We start from the raw sequence: 18,536 nt of genomic DNA, 5'->3' as shown, positions 1-18,536 counted from the left end.
AATTTGGTTATATTAAATTTACTATAGTATGACTGAAAGGGATTGCTTTGAAGTCTAACTCAAAACTTCGGTGGTTCCTCAATTTGCCCTAGAACTCACCAAGTGTCTGCAGATGTTATGCAGATGTGTGCTGTGGCACGATTCTATGCCATGTATCTTGCGTTTGTGACCCTGGACATCCGCTGGAAGCCTCTTAGTGTGCTTTAATAACCCACACTTTTATGTAGATTAAGCAGACTACTATTCATCATCTATAATCATTTTCAATATATTAAATTTTTTAACTCCTGAAAATTGAGAAAGTATTTCTTAAAACAAAACATGATTTTTTCAGAATTTAATTTTATTTCTTTATTTTGTCACTTCCTACAATGCTTATGAAAATATCAGTTTTGAGTCTTCCCTCAGTATAGAACAATGCTGTTTTATCAGTCAAAAGTATTGGATGGCTCTTTCCTATTTCATAAGCCACATTAAAGGAGACTGTACCTTTCACTTCCAAGTGACAGCAGTAAAAACCTTAGACTTACCTTTGAAGAATTAACTCTAGGCCTTTAGAAAATAGATTTTTGTGGCAATGAAAGACTATAAGAACTCCCAAATGAAATATCAAACACAACTCAGACATTCCAAGTCTTACTGCTGCATTGGGAAGAGAAGTGAAAATCAATGTCTGATAAAGTGCCAGATGCAAATTACCACTGACAGGGAAACATTTCTCTGGGTGTAACAGCAAAGCTGCATAAGGCGACATCTGAGAGGTGACAGACTCATGAAGGGCACTCTCAGATGAAGTATGGCATTGGAAAAGCAGTTGATGTACAAATAAGAGATCAAATTTTGATTTCTCACTCACACCCTGTAATTCAAAATAGACACAAGTTTAAGAACAAAGAACATTTTTCCAAATATATTCTAGAACACAAGATTAAATCACATAAACTTTTTTCATATTTGCAACTATTATTTCCTGAAATCTCAGTGGTAGATAATCTTACTATAGTATTAGGATCATAACGTGTGCAGACAAAAAGAAAAGCAAATCATAAATCATAAAAAGAAAAAATCAAAAAATTAATACCCACCTTTATATTCATATTGTCAGTTGTATCTTTCTTGTTAATTCAACTTTTTTTCTGTATAGTTTAACTTTATTGAAAACCTGTCACTGGCATAGCTATCACAAATAAACAGCATTTTATAAAAGTTGTCAGATATTAAATTTGAGAATTATTGTGCTGTTCCATGGGTCTCAGATTTATTTTGTCCAGCAGTTCACTAGAACATTTTATCTGTTTATGAGTTGGGGCAAATGTCACACTCAACACACACCCATACATTTTTATGAACACTTTGAAAAGATGCATAAATATAAAAATGTAAATGGTAAATGCTACAAAGTGTATCTCTATACAGAAAATTCCATGTTCTGCTAGTATTGCGATGAGTATTTTCCTTCAATGGAGCCTTCATTTTATCAGAATGTAATAACTGAAATTTTTCTGTTTTCTGGGAGACTCACCAACATGAGGTTACCACACCATCCTTCCTTTTTGTTTGACATTTTTTTAATGCTGAGCAATAAAGCCAGCTCATGTCTAGTGACAGTAGTTTTATTATTTCCTATTAGAATAAGCAGGGATTTTCAATCCCTGTAAATACCTGGTGTGTGACATATACAAAGGTGATCGTAACCAGAAATGAAAGCAACCCACGTCTGTTATTTTTATGCACACGAATTTGGTGTTCATTATTCCATTTATGGAAAATTTCAGGGACTAGGTTATACCTTGATTTGGAGAGTCAGATTCGTGAAGACGGTGGAACTAATGTAAATAATTCCTGAGTTTGGTGTGAGTGTGACATTTACATAAGATGTTCCTTTAGTGTCACTTATTGAAAGTAGGAGGGGTCATTCTACATGCCGAAAGGCTGGGCTTCAGTTAGTTTTCACCTGCTGCAATTTTTGCATATATTTTTGTTTTTAGATAAGTAGTTTCATGCTCCTAGTTTGTTATGTCTCTGGGTCTGGAAAGTATGAACCTGTGAACTTCTGTTTGGTTTGGCTTTGCTTTTTCTCATGGGTATTTACCTAGATACTGATGTTCTTTGTAATTCTCTTAGAGATATAATTGTTTGCCAAAGCGTGATCAAATTCCACATGTCACATAGTTGCAAGTATGATGGAAAGGAACGTGAAAACTCTGTGAAAGTAGATTGATGCTTTACATTAGAAACAACCTTCCAAGGGAATAATATGGTAAGAGAATATAGGAAATAGAAAAATCAACTGAGTGATGGAGGGGCGCATGGGACACACAGAAGTCAGTGACGACAACAGAACAGAGAACACAGGACTTCTTACAGTTGTCTGTGTTCTAATTATTTTCTTTGAAGGGCATACAATATTTGTACATATTTAAGATAATAATTGTACAATCTGAGTTTCTATTCATGTACACACTGGGTAATGATCAAATCAGATTAATTAATATTATTTTCACCTCATAGTCTGATAATTTCTTTTTTTTTTTGGTGTGTATATTCAGGATCTTCTCTAGCTCTTTGCAGATATGCAGCAAATTATTGTTAACTGTATTCAACCTACTCTTCCATGTATTTTCATACAGGTTTTAAGTTGATTTTTCTCATGCTTACAGCTATGTAATATGAAATTTAATCATGCTTTGGCGACCAATTAAATCTGTATCAGTATTTACGACTTCTGAATTGGTGCTAATCTACTACCCTAAGAAAGATATCTTATTTATCTCACCCACCACATGTTAATCCACAGAACACAGGCAAATAATTCTATCTAAGGCTCTTTGGTTTGCATAATGTATATAAACTTCTTTTTCTCTCTTCTGTAACCCGAATGCACTGAGTGAATCAGTGGTTATTTTTATAGCAGCAAAGATCACAAATGCTCTTTTTAGGCTTTCATCAAAAATCTTTTTTATGGGGAGAAGACAGTAGTGTACATGTCCAGATTGTCCAAATGTATGGCCACATTGACTGTATGAATATAAAGAAGGCAAGATTCAAAGAATGGAGCAGAAAAATTATACATAGCTATATAGAATCAGAAGATCGGAAATTTCAGGAAACTTAATCCAATCACATGTAGGACAAAAAATATATACACATATACACACAATTTAGGAAATTGGAAGATATAGAAAATAATAACACAACAAATCTTCTCCCTATAAACTTGATACCACGTGAGAAAACAACACTAACAAAATAAAACTAAAATACTAATAAAGTATTAGTGCTATAAAACTGTTACAAAAGGGTCTGGGGATATAGGTTATTGGCAAAACACTTGTGTAGCATGTGCAAGGCCATGGGTTCAATTCCCAGTACTCCCCCCCAAAATAAATTAAGTTATAAATGGAAAAAACACTGATACTTGATGAGCTATATGGATAGCACAGGTAATCTCATTATTGTGGATATAAATGTCATCTGAATGATGACATTGTTTCTGCAAAGTATATACATACAGACATACATAAATCTACATGTGTGTATGAAACTATGTATATAAATTTATGTTATATGTAGTTTCATATATACATGTGTCAGGTTTTCCATCTAAGCCCTAGGCTCACATGCCCACTTGCTTTTGCAAGAAGTCTTGATTATCTCACAGACATCTCAAATTGAGCATGTCCGAAGATGAGCCTTTGACTTATTACCTACCCCAAGATTCCCTCATGTCACTCATAAGTTACCACTAAGCATTCTAAGACTGGAACCTTCATTTCCTTGACTGCTGTGTTCTCACAGACCCCACACTAAGCCGAGGCAGGCACAACTGAGCCTTCCATCTTGGAGCCATTCCCATTAGCAGGCTTGGTGGGCCTCACGGCTGACATCGCTGGCCCTACTTTGCCATACACGTCCATCCACGTTCTACTCTCCAAGGGGTGTGGCTGCAACGAGTGAATCAGTACATGTCATTTGTTAAAGTGCCTTTGTACATTTTAGTTTACTTTTATTAAACATCCAAACTGTCTTGTCTTAACCCAGCCTATCTCATGAACTCAAATGTTACATCCTCAGCCACCAGATTCTCTCCTCAACCACCAGATTCTCTCCTCAGCCACCAGATTCTCTCCTCGGATTCTCTTTTTACTTCAAAGCTTCTTTGGAACTTTACAGCTCTAATTTCATTCTCTAAATGTCCTTGACTTAATATTTCAACTAACTTGCCTTTTTGGAGAAGAATTTCTTAAAATTCTACTGGAATTAGATATGTAGGTAAATACTTCCATAAATTACTATGTCTGTATCAGTGCTTCCATTTTATTTACTTTTTTTCTTTTTTTTTAGTCCCTAGCATAATTAATGATTGTCTTATTTATTTCTTAACTTCTTTATCTTGGGAAATTATGCTTCTTTAAGTCAATCTGTCTCTAGTGTTTGAGCAAAGAATGTTATAGACTAAAAATTCATATTTCTGGATGAATAGATGCATGTTTGCAGAGCCATGTTCTAGAAATACTATGAGAACAATAAAAGAAAATGCTACGAAATACACAAATGTTCCCTAATTTACACAGAATTAAAATAAAGTAATGGATGTTTTATGGGGACATAAGGAAGGGAAAATGATAATGGAAAATTGAAAATGAACCACGTTGTCGAGGGCATTGAGTTTTGTTTTTTTGAAAATGTAAAATCATAAGAAATTACAGTAGGAACACAGGTAGCAACTTGGAGACTGTGGGGAAAGGCTAAAAGGATGAACAGTATACTTAGGAGATAATTTGAATTTTCAGATAATTAATAACAGTAATAAAAAAGAAAAAGTAGATTGATTTAATAGACAACAATCCAAGTGAATTTTCTGAATGAATCAATAATTCATCCCTTCATTCATTCATACTCATTGAGGATACCAGTCAAAGCATTTTTCATCTTAAGAGCTTCCATAGACTGTGTGAGAACAAGACAGGGATGAATCACAGACTCTGTCCTCTTAACACTTTGACATTCTCTTCCACTGTGAATATCTTCTTCTTCTGCATCTGCCATCAACTTTCACATTCACACCCTCTGAGATACAGTCGCCTTAAAGTGCTCCTGCACTAATAGAGACATGTTAGCTCCCAACAGACTGTGCTGCTTTTGGGAATGTGTAATCTTTTATGGATTAGATGTGAGGGGTCCCCCAAAATCTTATGATTGAGACAATTCAAGAAAATTTATAGGTGAAGTAATTGTGACATGAGAGTCTTAGCCTAATTAGTGCTTTATTCCCCTGATAGAGCTGAACTGGGTGGTAACTATAGGCAGGTAAGGTGTGACTGGATGAGGTGGGTCATTGCGGAGGGCATGCCTTTGGTCGTTATATTTTGTCCCTATTCTACAGACTCTCTGCTTCCTGGTGCCATGTTCTGAGCTGCTTTCCTCCACTCCACTCTTCTGCCATGCTTTGGGTCCAGAGCAATGAAGTTGGCCATCTTTGGACTGACTCCTCTGAAATCATGGACACCAAATAAACTTTCCCTCCTCTAAAATTGTTCTTCTCAGGTCCTTTGGCCGCAGTAATGAAAAAGCTGACTAAAACACAATCCATTCATCTGTCCATTTTTCCTGTCCATTAGGCACTTTTTGTCTTCAATGCATTATAGGAAACATTAAATTTCCACATGGGGTTTAATACTGCTTCATATAAACAAGATACGATATTTCCCTTATTCAAAACAACTCAACCGGATATGATTCCTTCAATTGTTTAAATATGGTTAACAAAGATATACGAGTTTCTTTCCTGAGAAAATCTAGGAGAACCACAGAAGGTCTTTATGCCTCTGTGCCTAAACTCTTGCTTGGGTAAACTGTACATCCCCAATTTCTCAGTTGTTATGCAAAACTTACCTTTGCACTCTGAGAAGGTATAAAAGTATTGGACAATACTTTTGTCATAGGGAGCCATATACTTTATGTCCAGAAAGAAAGCATAACCTGGATGTGAACACTCAGTCTGCTCCTGGTCCCAGGTCTGATAATATGCACTGAGGTGGCTGAAAGGCTCAGGAAGAAGGCTGTCAACTCAGGTCAAAAAAACTGGGAAAACTGCATCTTTGTAGAGAGTGTGGGAACCAAAGGGGATAAGACCTCACTATTATGGGACTGTCAACTTGAGAGGGAGAAAAAGAATCTGGAAGACATTGTGTGGTTTGTGCCATCCATTGTCCCTCAATTCTTTATTCATGTTTCAAAATCATGTTTTTCCAACAGAAATAACATTTTGATATCTAATTTTGAAGCTCCTAGAACAATGATCTTTTGAATATACTCATGTTCATTTATTCAACATTTATTGTATTTTTTAAATCAATATGTTAACCTTCTGTACCCATTTGTCCATTCCCAGAGCAGTCTAAAGACATTCCTGCTCACTTTGTCCATACTTGCATCTGGGTTTCCAGGATTACTAAACATCATCCCTCAACCAGGCAACTATAAAGTGATCCTCATTATACTTAACAGGGCTCATTAAGCTGCTCAAAAATTCCCACCATTTCTCTAAATTGCTTCACTCTATTTTTCTGTACTTGCTCTTTTAATATATTTATTAACTTCAAATATCTGACCCAAACACCTTGCTTTTATTTTTGCATATTACTGTATTTGCTAAATTACTGAGAAAAATAAAACCCTCTATTTTAAGCTACTTCATGTCCATGCTAATACGTACACCTGTGTATATTCATATGCATATATCTATGCATACATGTAGGTATTTCTGAATGTTCTGTGCTGTAATATCTAATGCTGGGGGCTAGGATGACTCACAGTATTTAAGGTCAGTTGCTGCCACCAGAGAGATGAGGCCACATGCTTGGTTCATGTTGCCAGTGCTGCGGTTTTTAGGAAGATAAGGTACATTCTGGAGGTGGTTACAAAAATATTCAAATGCCACTTGTCCCAGCAGCTGTGTGATAGTAAATAATTCACTTACCTGTTATGGGTTTCATTTTGTAAATAGAGGCTGTAGCAGTAACCTCATAGGTTTGTGATGACGTTATTCTTAACTCACGTAAACTCCTTAATGCATGTGGGAAAGGGGAAGTCCTCACCACTTTATGGAAATGATCGCAAATACTGAAATATCGAAATAATGGCATCTGCTGAGAGTGGTGAGAGGCTTTATCTCTCTAAAGAAACCGTACTTACATGGTGAGTTACCAGTCCCCTAAGCCCCTCCAACCCATTAGGCCAGTTATATAACTGTTTATCAATTAGTATGAACCAAGTGGAGCTCATCTTGGTTTCCGACTTTCTCTCTATAAAACCAGAGAAACACGAGTTGTACCCCATGTGTGTACAATAAATTTTTTAAAAATATGTAAGAATTTTTAATTATGTTTTGACAGTTTAGACTTTCATAATATAAAGTATCCCCAACCTCTCTATAACACTTTGCTCAAATTTCAAAACTCCAACTCTGGAATTGACTAATTTCTTTCCAGGCATTCTATTTTCCCCTGAACTCTTTCACTGAAGACAGGTCCAACTGAGATTTGGACAAGTCAATGCCCAATGGATTTAGATGTCATCCCTACCAAAATTTATATTATATAGCCTAAGTATTTATAAAATATCTATTAATAGAAAAAAAATGCTAACTGCTATTTTCTTTAAATATCTATTTTTTTTTCTCAGAATAAGTTAAGCAACTAGAGCACTAGTGTCTCAAATCAAAGATTACCCCTACAGATATTTTTAAGGAGAATTTTCAGAAGTCTTTGGATTCATAACATCATGATTAAGCATTGATATGAAGATTGTAGTAGAAGAAAAAGCTTGTCAGATAAATTTTTATTTCATATCTAATAGTAAGAAAATTAGCAAATTTTGTTAACATAAGTAAAAAGAAGAAACCACATGTTTATTTTTATTTTCTTTTTCTGAAATAACATCTACATTTATCACCAAGAATGTAAAAATTTTACACTCATCTAATATCTGAAATAATATTAAGATTTAATATTAAGTATTGAAAATTAGCATGCTGGTAATTTCTACATTTAAAAAATGAATGAAGTGGCAGGGGGTGAGTGAGTGAAGTCTCCTGTGATTCCCATTCATTTTTTAAAGATAGAAATTACCAGCATGCTAATTTTCAATACCTAATATTAAATCTTAATATTATTTCAGATATTAAATGAGTGTAAAATTCTTCAAATTAGCATACTACAGAAATGCAGCCACATCAATGTTCATAGCAGCTCAATTCACAATAGATAGATTGTGGAACCAAAGTGGATGGCCTTCAACAGATGAATGGATAAAGAAACTGTGGTATATGTGTAAGCTCAGGGGCACAACTAGTGGCCAAATAAAATCAAACAGAAAGCTGCCAAAGCAAGTTTTATTGGAATTTGACTCTCAGGGGAAATTCCCAGCCCCTGGGAGTACAGTTCAGGGTAGGGAGTCGGAGACAATCACACTTGGCCCCAGCTGCCCAGGGTCTTTATAGGCCGGAATGGGCAGAGGTCCTGCTGAGTGATAGGTGGAGGTAAGGTGTCAGTGGAGTTTTCCTGCCTATTTGATTGGACACCATGTAGCGCGTTGCCATTTTCCTCAGTTGCTCCACTCTCAGTCATATAGTCACCCAAATTCCAACCTAACAATATATACACAATGGAATATTATTCAGCCCTAAAGAAGAGTAATATTATGGCATTTGCAGATAAATGGATGGAATTGGAGAATATCATGCTAAGTGAAATAAGCTAATTCCTAAAAAAGCAGAAGGCTGAATGTTTTCCCTGATAAGTGGAAGATGATATATAATGGAGGGAGGGGTGGTGAGAGAAGAATGGAGGAACTTTGGGTTACATAGAAGGAGATGAGAGGGAGGAGGGTGTGGGGCTATAAAAACTGGAATGAGACAGAGATCATCACCTTATGTACATGTATGATTACATGAATGATAGGAATCTACATTGTGTACAACCATAGGAAAAAAAGTTGTACCCCATTTGTGTAAAATGAATTAAAATGCAGTCTGTAAAAAAAAATGAATGATACATACATTTTACTATGATTTGTAACCTTGACAAATGTTAAGTTCTCTTTTGTGACCAAGCATCCAGTCAATATTGGTCAATGTTTGTATTTGTTGACTGTATTTTATATCTGTTATTTTCTTTCTGTTCATACTGTTATCTTTCATAGAATATATATTAATCCGGAATTGTCCATCTATTCATCATTTCTATTTTCCCTCAATGTATGGTGTCCTGGCTTGGCATAACTTCCTGTGATTTTTTATGTTGACAGTACACATTAAGAAATTAAAAAGAATTCAATGTTTAAGAGAAGGTGAGATTCAAGAAAGCTATTAAAAATGAACCTCTTCTTTCTTTCTCAGATCCTGGAGTCTAAATGTTGATCTTTCTAACCAGAGAGTCTATTAAAACTCTGCTAAGCTTTAGCATTTCTCACATAGTTTTCCTTTCAATATAGAAACAGAAATGTGTGTGGTTGAAAATTCTCCACAAAAGCTAATCTCTTTTCCCTGGGAATTTTTTTTTTTCCCATTCTGGAACTTGGTTGGATAGTTCGTCACAGTCTTGGTTCATGTCTAGAGACTTCAAATGGAATCTTCAAGAAAATACTTCAAAATATTACATTTTGTCTACCTTATCCAGTTGTTCAATGGTAAGACAATTAATTTGAATTACTTACTCCATCATTGCCAGAAGTAGAAACTGGATAGATTACTTTAAAACAGGAAATATTAGCATTACCTTCTCCCTTCTGTAAGCAACATGCTATCTTTGAATTAAGATTACTTTTGGTAGAATAATCAAGATTTGTCACCAATTTTATTTTTTAATAATTTATGGAATTTTTAAGAACTACTTTTCACATATAAAGATAGGTAGTACTTGTCAGAATTCCATTAGAGTGATACACTCAATTATTTTTATACAAAGTTTTACAGTCAAAATAGCATAGTAAAATATCATAAAAACAGATTTCATGATGTAGCATATGTCAACTTCATTAATCGATTTTGTTGAAATCTCAAAATCAGAGTCCTCTTGAATTATAATAGATTTTGTTACCCTGCCATTAACTTTCACACTAGCAACATGTTTGTAAATGCCCTTTTGTTTACTAACTTGAAGTTTGTGCATGCTAACACAATATACCTTATTAACAATTCAATATGAGTGAGGGGCTTGTCTTTCTTTTCCAAAGGAAGCAGAAGCACTTTGGCAGAGGAGATGGAAACTACTACCATTACTGCAAATGTTTAGACAGGTCAATTTAGAAGATAAATGTGATAATGGGTGATCAGAACTGAATATTTGGCAAAGTGTATACATATGAGTTTCCATGGAAAACCATGACATATGCCCCCAAATAATTATTGCCTGCGTCTGAGAAAGCTGACATATCCTAAAACCATGTAAGCTCTGATGCAGATTAATCATTCTTTGCCTTAAGATATTAGAAAGTATTATTGGCTAGACCTTGAAACTTTCAAATCAAGGTAGAATTGATATAATTTTTTCTTTTCCATATACTTCTCATTTTAAGTAATACAAATCCTAAAGATATTCATGATATCCCATTAGCATTATAAGTACTATCCTGACCTTTTGTGGCTTGCATTCACAATCAGAAGTTTACTGTACTTACCCTAATGCACAACAGTCTTCCTGTAAGGACTCATTACTCCATACTTTTAAGTTTTGTTAAGAATTGTTTAAATATAATTGTATCCTTCTGTATTCTTGATTCTTTCCTTCCTTCTTTTCTACTTCTGTCTTCTTTTTTATAAAGCCTCTTGTTGATTCTGTATTTGACAATAATCAGTAAGCATGACCACTTCTGCTTATTCCTGTTTTGGATCTTGGTTAACTCAATCACATTTGTTCCATTCTCTGGAATTCCTCCACCTTTGAGAAAAGTACATTGCTCAATATATTCTGTATTTGTTTCTCTTTCTTTCTCATTCTCTCTAGTATATTGCAGACTGGTACTACTCTGCTTCTTGATTCTTCTTAAAGACATGTGAGTGTGTGTGTGTGTTTGTATGTGCGTGTGTGCACACCTGTGTGTTTCTTGCTTACCCTTCAGTTTCTCTCAGATTTCTTTGATTTTTAATATTGTTCTGTTCTGTTATCTTTTGGAATTTTTTCCTTATTCCACTATTTTGATTTCACAATAATTTATGGTATTGCCTGGAAGTGAGCCCTTCAGCATTTGTTGATCTGCTTTTGTGGTTCTTTTGGCATAAAAGTACATCTGGAGATCATGGGAAATTTTCTTGAATTATTTCTTTTGTCATTTCTTTGTTCCATTTTTGTGTATATTTTTTCTTAAGATTCCTATCACTTAAAGTCTGGAACTCTATTTTTTTTTTAAGTTTTTCTTTTTTTCTTTCTTATTTTCTTTGATCTCAGTCTCTTTGTTTGGTTGTTATTGGAAAGTTCCTGAATTTCACCTTTAAACTATTTTATTAAACTTTATTAAAATTAATCCATTAGATTTTAACTTTTTACAAATTCTTTCTAGTCCTGGTTATTAATTTTATTGCTTATTCATATTTCATGATTGCAATATGTTCTGTTCTCTGAGAATAATGATGAGTCTCATTATTACTATCCTTTGAGAATAATAAAGAGAACACAATTACTCATTCTCTGAATAATTGTGTGTGTGTGTGTAGATTATGTTTCTTGCATTATTTATGCTTCTTTTGATAATTTTGTTTTCTTGTCTATTTTCTTTCATCCCTTGCCTTTATGATAGAAGACAATTTAACTTTCTAGTGGGTCTTTAAGTAAAACGTGGAGTTTTATCTTCATGGAAAAGTGTAGATGAAATTGTAAGCAACCTAGTGGGAGCAAAGGAATGCTTGGAACAGAACTCAGATATCATTCTTTTAGTTTGAAGAGTGCTAATTCTCTGCATTTTGGAAGACAGAAAAGAATTTCTAGGGTATCTACTGTTCTTATATTGACTTTTAACTATTTATCCCATTACTATCCTTACCATTTATTTCCCCCTATCTCTTAAGCTACATGGGGTTGTGCCTTTTTCTTTAGCACATAAATTTCAATGTTCATTCCTTTTCTAACTTAGTTACCATTCTAGACTACTTCAATCTGCCACCGTTTCAGTGATATCTTCCATCTGCTGTCATCCTTTCTCTTAATCTGATTGTTGTTGGTTTATAGAGTGATGTACCTTTCCTGGCAACAGGCTGGAGTTTCATGAAGAAGAAATACTAAATATGGGTCTCAATCCATTCATCTAGAGAATTAAAGTTGGTTGCAAGACCAAGGATACTTACATGCTATTGATGTGTGGAGTAAACATGTTAATTTTCAAAATTAACTGAATGAATCTTATATTCAAATGAATTAATCTATCTTCACACTCAGGATGTTGTGTTATCAAACTCCTTAAATAATACATCATAATATAAAAATCAATTGATAAATAGACTACCCAGTTATTTCCTTGTTGTTTCAGTCATTACAATATATGAGTGGTGTGTGTGTGTGTGTGTGTGTGTGTGTGGTTGGGGTGGGCCCCTTTCTTTCTAACATTTATAAAGCTTATTGCATCTTTTTTCTTTAATAAGTAGAAATATGGTGACTATTGTTTCTCAAAGCAAAGATCCTAGTTCATCAATAGAAGTGTTTATCAATTGTTACATATTTATGAAAGTATGTTCACAGAAGAATGTAAAAGAATAGAATTTTATATCTTTACATAGATTTTGAAAAAAATAATTTCGCTTTTCTTTGTTAATTTCACTAGAGACTATCATCAAAATTTTGTATTTTTTTCTTGTTTTACCTGTTCCAAGTTCATTTCTTGTAATCACAACCATTTCCACAATTAGCTAGTTAGCATTATGCAGTTTTTGAGTTAATATGCCCTGATTCATTCCATTCTCTGAGCAACATGTTTCTATTCCTTGATGAATACTTGAATCCTAGTATTTTTTCATTCCCTGAGTTCATATTAGAAAATGACATTTTTTGTTACAAGTTTAATGTGATTAAAATTAAACACTATTTTTTTTTCTGTGTCTCATAAGGGATAACTTGATTTACTTCCCCACAGAAGAAATCCAGTCCTTTTACTTCCAGATAACAGAATAGATATATTTTCCCCTTTCTTCCCCAAAATACAGTGGAAATCCCTCAGTTTTGTTTATAAACATCATTAGGAGACTCTGGAATGTGGAGAGAATACAGATGAATTGGATATCTTGGAGTTTGAAGAGCAATGTGGTGGTGAGTTTCCTAGGATTCCTTTTGTCTCATATGTCTCAGGGTTGGAGCTAAAGAAGACAGCAGCCACAAAGCAAAAGTACATGAAGCAAAGTACTGTTATGCTATCATCTTAGCAAAACAAATACTTTACACAATTATCCTGTACGTAGAGATTACCGTAGAAGTGATCATGGCCCAACTGTGCCACAAGGCCAGATGGAAACTTAGACCTTCCCTGGTTCCCAAGATGGAGCAAATCACCTGCAAGCTGCCTTCAAGCTGTAACCAGAGAAGACTGAGTAGGGAACCAGAACAGTCATCCCCAGTGGGAAATTACCAGGTTATAGCTCTGTGTGCCAGTGGAGATTCTGCGGGAAGCCTGAGCTCTTTTCCTCAACTGGCCAAGACAAGACGTTCTTCCTCTCACTGCTGGGATGGTGCCCTAGTATTACAGAAGGGCTAGTGGACCCAAGACTTTCATCACAGCCTGTAGTAAGGAGGTCATCACTCTCTACCCTGTGGCCTCAGTGGTACCATACACGGGGAAGAGGCCCAAGGTACTCTTCTGTCTATCAAGGGACTGTCAGTGGAGGCTCAGGGATAGCCACACTCTTCACCTCCACCCAGCAGTGACAAACAGCTCACTCCATAAAGGGCAAAGGTGACCAACGGGGAAAGCCGACTTCTACACTGCCTGACAGTGAGGAGGTAGTGCCACCCACCATCCTGCTCCAGCAGTTCACTACAAAATACCATTCAAGTGCGATCCAGAGCCCCATAATGCAATATGGACAATATACAGATTCCAGTGGAAGATTCCTTGTTATGCCAAGAACCAAGGTCTCAAAACAAATGAGAAATGACAATAGATTCTAAAACTGAGATGATAGATAGAACAGAATTATTTGCCATTTAAACAATCATTAGAATGTGTCAATGAGAAATTACAAATACATTTGAAACAAACACAAATTATAGAATCTCGCAAAAAAATAGAAAATATCAGAAATAAAAGATATGAAGGAGAACAAAATGGAAACTTAGAATTTAAAAAATAGCTAAACTAAGAAACTCAGTGGATCGCATCAAAATAAGAGAGAAAATAATTGATAAGTTGGCAGATACAATAGCAGAAATTGCATATCTAAATAAGAAACACAAAATACACTGAGAAAAGAAGTCTCAGGGGCCCCTCTGACAATAACACGTCTAATATTTTTTTTGTTTTGTTTTTGTTTTTTTTTTTCTTCTTTTTCTTACTTTTTTTTATTATTTTTTTATTATTGTATACAAATGGGATACATGTTGTTTCTCTATTTGTACATAGAGTCAAGGCATACCATTTGTGTAATCATACGTTTACATAGGGCAATGATGTTTGATTATTTTTTTTTCCCTTCCCCTCCACCCCTCCCACCCCTCTTTCCCTCTATACAGTCCTTCTTTCCTTCATTCTTACCACACTCATTATCCCTAACCCTAAACCTAACCCTAAACCTAATGTTAACCCCTCCCACCCCCCATTATATGTCCTCATCCACTTATCAGCGAGATCATTCTTCCTTTAGTTTTTTGAGATTGGCTTATCTCACTTAGCTTGATATTCTCCAATTTCATCCATTTGCCTGTAAATGCCATAATTTTATCATTCTTCATTGCGGAGTAATATTCCATTGTATATATATGCCACAGTTTCTTTATCCATTCATCAGCTGAAGGGCATCTAGGTTGGTTCCACAATCTGGCTATGGTGAATTGAGCAGCAATGAACATTGATGTGGCTGTATCTCTGTAGTATGCTGATTTTAAGTCCTTTGGGTATAGGCCAAGGAGTGGGATAGCTCGGTCAAATGGTGTTTCCATTCCAAGCTTTCTGAGGAATCTCCACACTGTTTTCCAGAGTGGCTGCACTAATTTGCAACCCCACCAGCAATGTATGAGTGTTCCTTTTTCACCACATCCTCGCCAACACCTATTGTTGCTTGTGTTCTTGATAATCGCCATTCTAATTGGGGTGAGATGAAATCTTAGGGTAGTTTTGATTTGCATTTCCCTTATTACTAGGGATGTTGAACATTTCTTCATATATCTGTTGATTACTTGTAGATCTTCTTCTGTGAAGCGTCTGTTCATTTCCTTAGACCATTTGTTGATTGGATTATTTGTATTCTTCGTGTAGAGTTTTTTGAGTTCTTTATAGATTCTGGAAATTAACGCTCTATCTGAGGTATGGTTGGCAAAGATATTCTCCCACTCCGTAGGCTCTCTCTTCACATTTCTGATAGTTTCCTTTGCTGAGAGAAAGCTTTTTAGTTTGAATCTATCCCAGTTGTTGATTCTTGCTTTTATTTCTTGTGCTATGGGAGTCCTGTTAAGGAAGTCTGATCCTAAGCCAACAAGTTGAAGATTTGGACCTACTTTTTCTTCTATAAGATGCAGGGTCTCTGGTCTGATTCCGAGGTCCTTGATCCATTTTGAGTTAAGTTTTGTGTAGGGTGAGAGATAGGGGTTTAATTTCATTCTATTGCATATGGTTTTCAAGTTTTCCCAGCACCATTTGTTGAAGAGGCTATCTTTTCTCCATTGCATATTTTTGGAACCTTTGTCTAGTATGAGAAAATTGTATTTATTTGGGTTTGTGTCCATGTCCTCTATTCTGTACCATTGATCTACCTGTGTATTTTGGTACCAATACCATGCCGTTTTTGTTACTATTGCTTTGTAGTAGAGTTGAAGATCTGGTATTGCAATACCCCCTGCTTCGCTCTTGCTACTGAGGATTGCTTTAGCTATTCTAGGTTTTTTATTCTTCCAGATGAATTTCATAATTGCTTGCTCTATTTCTGCAAGGTACATCATTGGGATTTTAATTGGAATTGCATTGAATCTGTATAGCACTTTAGGTAGTATAGCCATTTTCACTATATTAATTCTGCCTATCCAGGAACATGGGAGATCTTTCCATCTTCTAAGGTTTTCTTTAATTTCTTTCTTTAGTGTTCTGTAGTTCTCATTGTAGAGGTCTTTCACCTCTTTTGTGAGATTGATTCCCAAGTATTTTATTTTTTTCGAGGCTATTGTGAATGGGGTAGTTTTCCTAATTTCCCTTTCTGAAGATTCATCACTTATGTATAAAAATGCATTGGATTTATGAGCATTGATCTTGTAGCTTGCTACTTTACTGAATTCACTTATGAGTTCTAAAAGTTTTCTGGTGGAATTTCCAGGTTCCTCTAAATATATAATCATGTCATCAGCAAACAGGGATAGTTTGAGTTCTTCTTTTCCTATTCGTCTCCCTTTAATTTCTTTGGTTTGTCTGATTGCTCTGGCTAGAGTCTCAAGGACGATGTTGAATAGAAGTGGTGAAAGAGGGCATCCCTGCCTTGTTCCAGATTTTAGGGGGAACACTTTCATTTTTTCACCATTTAGAATGATATTAGCCATGGGCTTAGCGTAGATTGCCTTTATAATGTTAAGGAATGTTCCCACTACCCCAATTTTTTCTAGTGTTTTGAGCATGAAGTGATGCTGTATTTTATCGAATGCTTTTTCTGCATCTATTGAAATAATCATGGTATTCTTAACTTTAAGTCTGTTGATATGGTGAATGACATTTATTGATTTCTGAATGTTGAACCAACCTTGCATCCCTGGGATAAAACCCACTTGATCGTGGTGCACTATCTTTTTAATATATATTTGTATGCGATTTGCTAAAATTTTGTTGAGAATTTTTGCGTCGATGTTCATTAAGGATATTGGTCTGAAATTTTCTTTCCTCGATGTGTCTCTGTCTGGTTTAGGTATCATGGTGATATTGGCTTCATAGAACGAGTTTGGGAGGGTTCCCTCCTCTTCTATTTCATGGAATAGTTTGAGGAGTATTGGAATGAGCTCTTCTTTAAAGGTTTTGTAGAACTCGGCTGAGACCCCATCTGGTCCTGGAGTTTTCTTTGTTGGTAGGCTTTTGATGACCTCTTCTATGTCATTGCTTGAAATTGGTTTATTTAAGTTGTGTATGTCCTCCTCGTTCAGTTTAGGTAATTCATATGTCTCTAGAAATTTGTTGATGTCTTCAAGGTTTTCTGTTTTGTTGGAGTATAGATTTTCGAAATAGCTTCTAATTATGTTTTGTATTTCACTCGTGTCTGTTGTGATGTTTCCTTGTTCATTCCGAATTTTAGTAATTTGAGTTTTCTCCCTCTTTCTCTTTGTTAGTGTGGCTAAGGGTTTATCAATTTTATTTATTTTTTCAAAGAACCAACTATTTATTTTGTTAATTTTTCCAATTGTTTCTTTTATTTCGATTTCGTTGATTTCGGCTCTGATCTTAACTATTTCCTCTCTTCTACTACTTTTGGTATTGGTCTGCTCTTCCTTTTCTAGCGCTTTGAGCTGTAGTGTTAAGTCGTTTATTTGTTGATTTCTACTTCTTTTTTTGAATGCGCCCCATGAAATAAATCTTCCTCTAAGTACTGCTTTCATAGTGTCCCAGAGATTTTGATATGATGTGTCTTTGTTCTCATTTACTTCTAAGAATTTTTTTATTTCCCTCCTGATGTCCTCTGTTATCCATTCATCATATAATAGTGTATTATTTAATCTCCAGGTATTGGAGAAATTTCTGTTTTTTATTCTGTCATTTATTTCTAATTTCAATCCATTATGATCTGATAGAGTACAAGGTAGTATCTCTATCTTCTTGTATTTACTAACAGTAGCTTTGTGTCATAAAATATGGTCTATTTTAGAGAAGGATCCATGTGCTGCTGAGAAGAAAGTGCATTCGTTCTTTGTTGGATGGTATATTCTATATATGTCCGTTAAGTCTAAGTTGTTGATTGTGTTTTTGAGATCTATAGTTTCTTTATTCAATTTTTGTTTGGACGATCTATCCAGTGGTGAGAGAGGTGTGTTAAAATCGCCTAGTATTATTGTGTTGTGGTCTATTTGATTTCTGGAATTGAGAAGGACTTGTTTGACGTACGTGGATGAACCAATGTTCGGGGCATAGATATTTATGATTGTTATGTCTTGCTGAATTATGCTTCCCTTAAGCAGCATGTAATGTCCTTCTTTATCCCTTCTGACTAGTTTTGGTTTGAAGTCCACATTATCTGAGATGAGGATGGATACTCCAGCTTTTTTGCTGTGTCCGTGTGCATGGTATGTTTTTCCCCATCCTTTCACCTTTAGTCTATGGGTGTCTCTTTCTATGAGATGAGTCTCTTGCAGGCAGCATATTGTTGGACTTTTCTT

At 35.2% G+C, this 18,536-nt stretch overlaps 1 protein-coding gene across 1 annotated transcript in view; it reads left to right on the top strand.

Moving 5' to 3' along the window:
* The window catches only part of Pabpc4l (poly(A) binding protein cytoplasmic 4 like), a 121,588-nt gene that overhangs the window by 97,396 nt on the left and 5,656 nt on the right, over nt 1–18,536 (top strand). The gene's annotated exons all lie outside the window — the stretch shown is intronic.

The sequence above is a fragment of the Sciurus carolinensis genome, chromosome 10 (assembly GCF_902686445.1).
Source record: "Sciurus carolinensis chromosome 10, mSciCar1.2, whole genome shotgun sequence".
NCBI classification, from domain to species: domain Eukaryota; kingdom Metazoa; phylum Chordata; class Mammalia; order Rodentia; family Sciuridae; genus Sciurus; species Sciurus carolinensis.
Note: the sequence above shows the minus strand (reverse complement) of the source record. Positions and strands in the feature narration are given on the sequence as shown.